General features: G+C 43.4%; 1 long non-coding RNA gene across 1 annotated transcript; it reads right to left on the bottom strand.

The window, feature by feature from the left end:
• Positions 1–3,451: 3,451 nt before the first annotated feature.
• On the bottom strand, positions 3,452–5,411 carry LOC105856838 (uncharacterized). Its single transcript, XR_001147371.3, has 3 exons — positions 5,323–5,411; positions 5,110–5,167; positions 3,452–3,540 (listed from the first exon to the last, which is right to left on the bottom strand). It is a non-coding gene; the product is annotated as an uncharacterized LOC105856838 (long non-coding RNA).
• Between the last annotated feature and the right edge of the window lie 3,311 nt (positions 5,412–8,722).

Here is an 8,722-nt window from a genome sequence, read left to right as displayed (position 1 = left end):
CGAGCCCAAGCGTAAGACTCTCTTGAAATACATGGACTCCACCTAGGTCAGGGAGAGAAGACATACAATTTGTATGGTCATAGGTGGTAGCCAAAGAGGACATGCGGCCAAGGAGACCCTGAGCTGGCACAGGAGGAGGCCAGGCGGGGCCCAGCCTCTGTGCATCTCCCAGGCAATTCCGTAATCGCCTTGGCCACCGCTGGAGCACAGAGTCACAGCAGCTACGCTGCTCCTAGCACCAAGGTATCCACCTTCTATTCTCAGTGGGCTCATTCCAAACAAAGAGGGAGAAAAAAAAAAGAAATCATTCATCTTCCTTTTCTTCTTCCCCGGGAACTCTTTTTTTGTGTGTGTGCACTGGGTACCCCTGGTAGATTGTGTGTCAGAACCTGCTTTTTTTTTTCCTGGCATATTATGGGGGTACAGATTTTAAGGTTTCAATAAATGCCCTTTCCCCCTCTCCCCCCACAAGTCTGAGTTTCCAGCATGACCATCCCCCAGATGGTGCACATCTCACTCATTATGTATGTATATGCCCGCCCCCCTCCCACCTGCCCAATACCCTATTACTGCAGTACCTATGTGTCCACTTAGGTGCTGCTCAGTTAACACCAGTTTGCTGGTGAGTATATGTGGTGCTTGTTTTTCCATTCTTGGGAAACTTCACTTAGTAGTATGGGTTCCAGCTCTAACCAGGAAAATATAAGATGTGCTATATCACCATTGTTTCTTATAGCTGAATAGTACTCCATGGTATACATATACCACATTTTATTAATCCATTCTTGGATTGATGGGCACTTGGGCTGTTTCCACAGCTTTGCAATTATAATTGTGCTGCTATAAACATTCGAGGGCAGGTGTCTTTTTTATAGAGTGTCATTGGATCTTTTGGGTAGATGCCCAGTAATGGGATTGCTGGATCAGATGGTAGATTCACTTGTATCGCTTTGAGGTATCTCCATATTGCTTTCCGCAGAGGTTGAACTAGTTTGCAGTCCCACCAGCAGTGTAGGAGTGTTCCTCTCTCTCTCCACATCCACGCCAGCACTTACTGTTTGGAGACTTTTTGATAAAGGCCATTCTCACTGGAGTTAAGTGATATATCATTGTGGTTTTGATTTGCATTTCCCTGATGATTAGAGATATTGAGCATTTTTTCATGTTTGTTGGCCATTCTTCTGTCTTCTTTAGAAAAGTTTCTGTTCAAGTCCTTTGCCTACTTTTAAATTATACTACAAAGCTGTAGTAATTAAATCAATCTGGTATTGGCACAAAAATAGGAATATTGACCAGTGGAACAGATATGAGAATCCTGATATAAAACCATCCTCATATAGCCATCTAATCCTTGACAAAGCAGACAAAAACATACGCTGGGGAAAAGAATCCCTTTTCAATAAATGGTGCTGGGAAAACTGGATAGCCACTTGTAGAAGGCTAAAGCAGGACCCACACCTTTCACCTCTCACAAAATTCAACTCACGCTGGATAACAGACTTAAACCTAAGGTATGAAACTATTAGAATTCTAGAGGAAAATGTTGGAAACACTCTCCTAGATATTGGCCTAGGCAAAGAGTTTCTGAAGAAGTCCCCAAAGGCAATCACAGCAGCAACAAAAATAAATAAATGGGACATGATCAAACTAAAAAGCTTCTGCACAGCCAAAGAAACAGTCATGAAAGTAAACAGACAACCTATATAATGGGAGAAAATTTTTGCATCCTATGCATCTGATAAGGGGCTGATAACTAGAATATACTTAGAACTCACGAAAATCAGCAAGAACCTCCTTTTTAATAGTTGAATCACTAGGTAAGAATAACATCGTGGTGGGAAAAAAAATGGAAGAAAATATAAGAGATAAATGAGGAGGAGAGAGGTAGCAGGTAGAGATTGGAGAGAAGGGATTGACCTGCTTGGTGGCAGAGAAAAGCATGTAAAAAATATTTACAATAGTTTAATATGTATAAAAACTGATGTATATATTAATGTAGGAAAGTATCTTCAATTAACAAAAACAAACAAAAAACTGACTACCCTCAGTCTGAGGGTTCATTTTTCTTGCATAACAAGGACAGAGAGGTAGCTGCTGGTTCAGCAGGTCAGCAATGTCAAGTCCAGTGTCTCTGTGGGATTGCTGGGTCAAAGGGAAGATGCATTAGTAATTTTGCTAGATGTCCCCAAATGCCCCGCACAGGGATCATGCCATTTTGCATTCTCTCAAATATAGCTTATAGGATTAATATTCCTAATGGATAAACAGCTTCTAAAATTGAGAAGAAAATCAGCAACAACCCTACAGAACAATGGGCAGAATATATGAACAGTTGTGTGGGGGGGATGAAAATTGCCATTGACTGTATGGTAAAAAGCTCAACCTCCTCAGAATATGAAAAATGCAAATTAAAACTGTACTGAGATATCATTTCTCACCTATCAGATTGGCAAAAATTCAAAGCCTGACAACACTCTGTTATAAGACTGTTAGAAAACAGATTCTGTCCTAAGTTGCTGGTGGAAATGCAAAAGGATACAACTATTATGGAAGGGAATTTGGACCATCTAGCAAAATTACAAATTCATCTGACCTTTGACATAACAATCCTATTTCTAGGAATCTATCTCAAAAATAAACTGGCGAAAATACAAAGTGATGTTATGTGCAAAGACATCCACTGCTAATAATTGTAACAGTAAAAGGACAGAAACAATCCAAATGTCCATCAGCGGGGCACTGGTTGGATAGACTATGGTGCAGCCACACAGTAGAGTATTATATAGCTATAAAAGTGAGTAAGAAAGGTCTCTCTATATATATACTTATATAAAATAATTTCCAGGATATATCATAAACTAAGAAAAGCAAAATACAGGAAAGTTTTTCTAGTATGCAACTTTTGTTTTAGAAACGGGGGTATATGAATAAATAAATATATTTGCTTATGTTACCCAATGGTGATAATGCGAGGATAATCCAAAAAAACCATAAAAATGGAGGCCTATATGGAGGGGAAGGCAGAGGGTAGAGGGGCAGGATGGACCCTGGACTGAACTGCAATGTAACGGGTTGTATATTTTGACTTTGGAACCATATAAAAGTTTCAAATCAAAAATAAAATTAAAGAAAGATATAAAGGAAATTTATAAAGGTTGGAGAAATGGAAACAAATGATAATAATAGGTAAGTGATTTAGCCACACAAAGAAGTGTTATTGCAAACAATTCTGTACAATATTTTGATAATATATCCTTGATGGGATATATATCCTGAGGACTAAAAAGAATCATGAAAAAATCCTAAACTGCATTCAAGGGTCTATAAATCAGGACAGACTAGATGATGTCATGTTTATAGTAACAAATAAACCCAAATCATGGTGCCTTCAACAATAAAAGATTCTTTTCACTCATGTTACGTGTTTATTGTGTGTTGTCTTCCCTCCGTGACCCAGGGTGGGGGAAGAACGTCTGTCTGGAATATTGTTCCACTCATAGAGGGGGAGGGAAAAGGGACTCAAGTTCTTCAACCTTCTTCCTGTAAATGACCAAGGTCACTGTTATTTCACTCTCATTTTATTGACCAAAGAAAGTCGCATAGCCTGAGTTCAAAAGGGCAGGGAGGTATAAGCCTCTGCAGAGATTGGTACCAAATATGGGTGAGCAATAACACAGTCTCCCACAGAGAGCAGCTTATTGGTATTGTCATTATGAAACTATCCTGTGTATATTGGAGGACTGGAAAGTATATACTTTTATTAATGTAATTATGAACCAAGGTTTTCAGCACAAAAAAGTAGAGACACAAGTAAAAATCTAAATGAGTTAAAACTCTGTAATCTTACATTTTCATTGGAAATACCAATATGAACTTCTAACTTATCTTTCCCCAAAGAGACCTGTTGCCTTTTGCGAGGGTAACTGTACACTGGGGGGAAAGTCCACAAATCCACCCCTAGTTTATTGCTCTGGCTGTCAATTATAACTGTGGTTAGAATGCAGAGTTGCGATGATTGTACTTAACAGGTAGCAGATCCCTCCTCGCTTCCCTGACTCATAGGGTAAAAGTCACTGTGATAGGAAGGCCCATGTGGAAGCTACCCTTTGGCCAAGACAGTACATCCGAAGCCATATTTCATTCTAAGAGGAATTACAGAGATTACTGCCACTTTTTAGGACTTAAAGGATGGGGGACAGTGGCTCCCATCACATCTCTATTCAATTCACTTTTCCGGCCTTTACAAAAACCAGACACATCATGGAGGATGGTGGTAGGTTGTGTAAACTTAACCAGGTGGCAGCCCCAACTGCAGCACAGCTGCTGTGCCACTGTGGTACCTCTGGCACTTGATATGTGGCTGTTGATAGGGTGAATTAACTTTTTCTTTATCCCTAATAACAGGGAGGTCAAACGCAGTCCTTTACATGGCAAGGAAAGCAAGAGAGCTTCTCTATCGTTCCTCTGTTCTGAAATGCATTGGTGCAAAGGAGGTAGGTGCTGAGAGAGCCAGGGCCACCTGCTCATGCCATTTACTTGTGCTGAATCCTGACTGTATCATTTTTATCATACAGTGGATTACTGCTATATCCACCCAACCTTATGACTCACTGGATCTGTAATAGTCAGATCACAGTGAATGTCTGTGGTACAGCACTGTCTGTTGGTGTCCCGTGGTCAAGCGTTTAGTTTCTGATGGGGTTCAAGAGCTCACCAGACTCAAAACATGTCCTTGCCGCAGAACCTCAGGGGTCTCCCCTGCATCTCTCCTACTGAAGTCTGTTAGAACCCCTGCAGCACTATCCACCATGGATGCCTCTCCTGGCATTATCAGCTCTGCTGGGTCACCCATCCCAGGGGGAGGGAAGCTTGTACAACTGCCTGAACATGCTGGAGACCCTTTTTCTCCCTCTGAGCCCCACTTGAAACTGTCACCCTCTGAGCCACCCGACAGGACTTGGACCTGGCTCTAGGAACATTCATATACTGTCGACTCTAGACAGAAATGAACTGTGACACATCACAGCCCCACGTAGAGGTGGCCCCCAGAAATAATAGTGGAGGAAAATCCTCCCTGTTGGCAGAGCTGCCAGCGGTACATTGGCTTACTGTGTGGACATGTGGCCTCCTTGGTAGTGGTGAATGGCCTGGCCTGTTGGTCAGGGGCCTGGAAGGAAAAAGACAGTAGTCCATGTGTCACCTCCCGTGTCCCAACCCTGCAAAGTGTCCCTGAGCTGGCCTTTTAGCTGAAACTTCACCAGGTCATTCTGCCATTTTTTTCTCCAGCAAGTTGTCTCATATTGTGAGACCATTATGTCGTACCTGTTTTCCTACAGTGCCTCTACCAACACGGCCACCTGAGGGTTGACAGAATGCCTCATCTTTTGACATGAGACCCTGTTACATTGTCACAGGCTGAAGAGCACATTTGACTACCCACCAGGTATGACACATTCGGCTCAAAACCACAAGATACAATACTTTTCCAGGTACCTCATCACCCAGACAACCAGCATTGTGAAGTCTCAGCTAAAGGGCCAGCTCAGGGACATCTCGCAAGGTCACCACACTGGGTGTGGCACCTACACTGAAGCAGAACCAATCCTTGGTGCTAACAGGCATGGTCCAGACCCCCGTGGTGAACGTAGGATTGACAGTCTCACTGTCACTCCCTGTACAGACGTGTAGAATTTTAGCTTCCTGTTCCTACCACCAGAGATTCCGCTGGATTAGAGGTCTTGGAACCCAGGTGGGGATGTTTTCACCAGGGGACATAATAAGGATTCCACTAAACTGGAAACTGCAGGACCAAATGGTGGTAGAAGTGTGAGATGATGAATATAAATGTTGATCATTGGGCCAGCTGCGGCAGCAGGGACTGTAGCTTTGTTTGCTAAACCTTTTCAGGTCTCCAAGAAAATTGCAGCTGGCCTTCATCTGAAAGAACTGGATTGCCCCTCCCCTCTAAGGAAAGGAGTGTGACAGTGTGTCCCTTATGAGATCTGAACATTGCCAGAGGATGTGAGCATGTCTGAGAGTCTGAAAGGTGGAAGGGGTGGATGGACCAGACCCAGTTCACGCACTACCCCAGATTTTCTTGGCCCCCCCACACCAATGGCCTTGGCCGTTTGCCTTGCCTCCGGGTCAGTGTGGCCCTAACCATCACTCGCTCTGTTGTCTTGGTTGTAAAGCTGTGCCCACGATCGCCGCTGCCAGCACGCACTGAGGAATCGCCAGCACAGCAGTCAGTGCCGAGAGAGACCACCTTGACTAGCTCCTGGCCAGACCGGCCACGTGGGCTCTGCCTTCCCCTGCAGCTGTGGGGGAGGCTGTCCCGAGACACCGTCGTTCCATGCCTCCTGTCCCAAGAGGCTCTGAGCATCCCAGCGACTGGCTGCTTATTGTGGAGCTGCAGCAGCCTAAACCCACCCCCGCTTACCATATTTCACCTCCTCCTCTGCCTCACTTCCCCTTTCGTTTTTAAACCTCCTTGGCTTCCCTGGGATTGCACCCTTCCCAGGAAACTGTCAGCACAGAAACTTTCATCTCAGCAAAAGTGAACCTGCAGCCGGGCACCGTGGCTCATACCTGTAATCCTAGCACTCTGGAAGGCCGAAGCAGGAGGATCACTTGGAGTTCAAGACCAGCCGAACAAGAGCAAGACCCCACCTCTACCAAAAATAGAAACAATTAGCCAAGCATGGTCATGCATGCCTGTAGTCCCAGCTACTCAGGAGGCTGAGCCAGGAGGATCGCTTGAGCCCAGGAGTTTGAGGTTGCTGTGAGCTAGGTTGATGCCCCGGCACTTTACCCAGGGCAACAGAGAGAGATGCTATCTCAAAAAAAAAAGTGAACCTGGACCAAGACCTGGGACTGATTACTGCTCTGGAGAAAGAACTACACAAAATGAGGCTTGGGCCATCTTCTTGTGCCAGAAGGCAAAGAAATGATCACATACTAATTGTGTCGAGTCAAAAGGACACGGAGCCAATTTGAAGGGGCTCTGACTGGGCAAAGATGGGGTAATTTAGCATCAACAGAAATGTCTTGTAAGGGATTTAAACACATCAAATATAGTTTTTAAAATTATGGGTTCTTAATAACACTAGGAAAAAAAAATCACTGGTAGCTAGTCCACCAACTTAGTAATCTGAAAGATGATAAAGAAAAAGACATATGTATCTATTCTGTCTTTTCTATAAAAATTGTATTCCAGACTCACTAAACAGTGGATGGGGGAGAGATCTTCCTTTAAAAAGATTTCTACCTAATAAATGCAGAAAGAATGATATACTTAGAAAGTCAGCATTTTGCAAACCTGAATGAGATAATGGGCTAGACAATGACCATTAATAAACACTAATATCATCAGATAAAAGGTTGATAGAGAACTTGATAATGGCAGGACAAGGCTAATGTCTCTGAACCCACTGATCATTCTCAACATTAGAAAAGTGGGAGAAGCAGATACTCTGTTTCTCTAAAGTGGTGCCATAGAAGGCTCCACCCATGAACCTGATCAAGCCTTTAAATCTAACTACCAGGTTGCAGGAAACTCGGGGGACAGAAGAACAAGTTCAACATCAACACAATGATGCAGAAGCCAAGTCCCGAATGTGAGAACACAGTGACAAATGACTTCAGTTTTATTTCAACAAGTGTGATGTATTAACTTTGTTTTGCTCCTGATTAGAACAAACTAACTGCTAAAAGACATTATTGAGGCAATGGGGACATTTGAGAGCAGACTAGGATGAGAAGCTATTAAGAAATTTTTGCTAATTTTATTGGGTATGATAAAGTCATTGTCATTTTTTAAAGTTCTTATCTATTACAGATGAACTATTTTTGGATGAAATTATATGATTTCTGGGATTTGCTTTAAAATACTCCAGAAAAAAAAAAATGGGGATGAGAGACAAAACAAGAATGCAAAAATATTGGTAATTGTTGAAGTTGGGTGATGGGTACCATTCTCCCTACTTTTTTGTGTATTTGCTGGTTATTCTACTTTTTGCCCCCAGATCCATTCTCTGCCCTTCTCTGCCTTGCTCTGTGCCTTGGGAAGCCCAGCTATATTGACTGAATCCCACAGATGATGTGGTTGGCTGGTTTCTGGTTGGGTTTGGCCGACAGTGGTCACCTGCAGTGGATCAGGAGTGGGAAAAAGAACAGTGGGGTGTGTATCCCCTCCTTCCTTCTCTGCCTCCCTGTGATTCTAACAGTGGCTTCCTTCCACCCTAGCAGTTGTACCGGGCTGCTAACGCTGCCATCACAAAGCACCATGGACTGGGTGGCTTAAACAACACACATTTATTTTCTCACAATTCTGGAGACTGGAAATCCAAGGTATCAAGGTGTCAGCAGGGTTGGTATTGTCTAGGCCTCTCTCTTTGGCTCACAGATGGCCATCTCCTCCCTGTGCCCTAATCTCGTCCTATAAGGACGCTGGTCATGTTGGATTAGGGCCCACCCTAGTGACCTTGTTTTAACATAATTATCTCTTTAAAAACCTGTCTCCAAATACATCACATTCTGAGGTACTAGAGGTTAGGACTTCACCATGTGAATTTGGGGGGTAGGCAACTCAGCCCGTAACAGCAGTGGTTGGCAAACTTTTTCTGCAAAGGGTCAGGTATGATAAATATTTTGGGCTTTGTGGGCAATGCAGTCTCTGCCACCACTACTCAACTGCAGGTGGAGCACAAAGCAGCTATATAAT

This window comes from Microcebus murinus, chromosome 4 (genome assembly GCF_040939455.1).
Source record: "Microcebus murinus isolate Inina chromosome 4, M.murinus_Inina_mat1.0, whole genome shotgun sequence".
Lineage (NCBI taxonomy): Eukaryota > Metazoa > Chordata > Mammalia > Primates > Cheirogaleidae > Microcebus > Microcebus murinus.
Note: the sequence above shows the minus strand (reverse complement) of the source record. Positions and strands in the feature narration are given on the sequence as shown.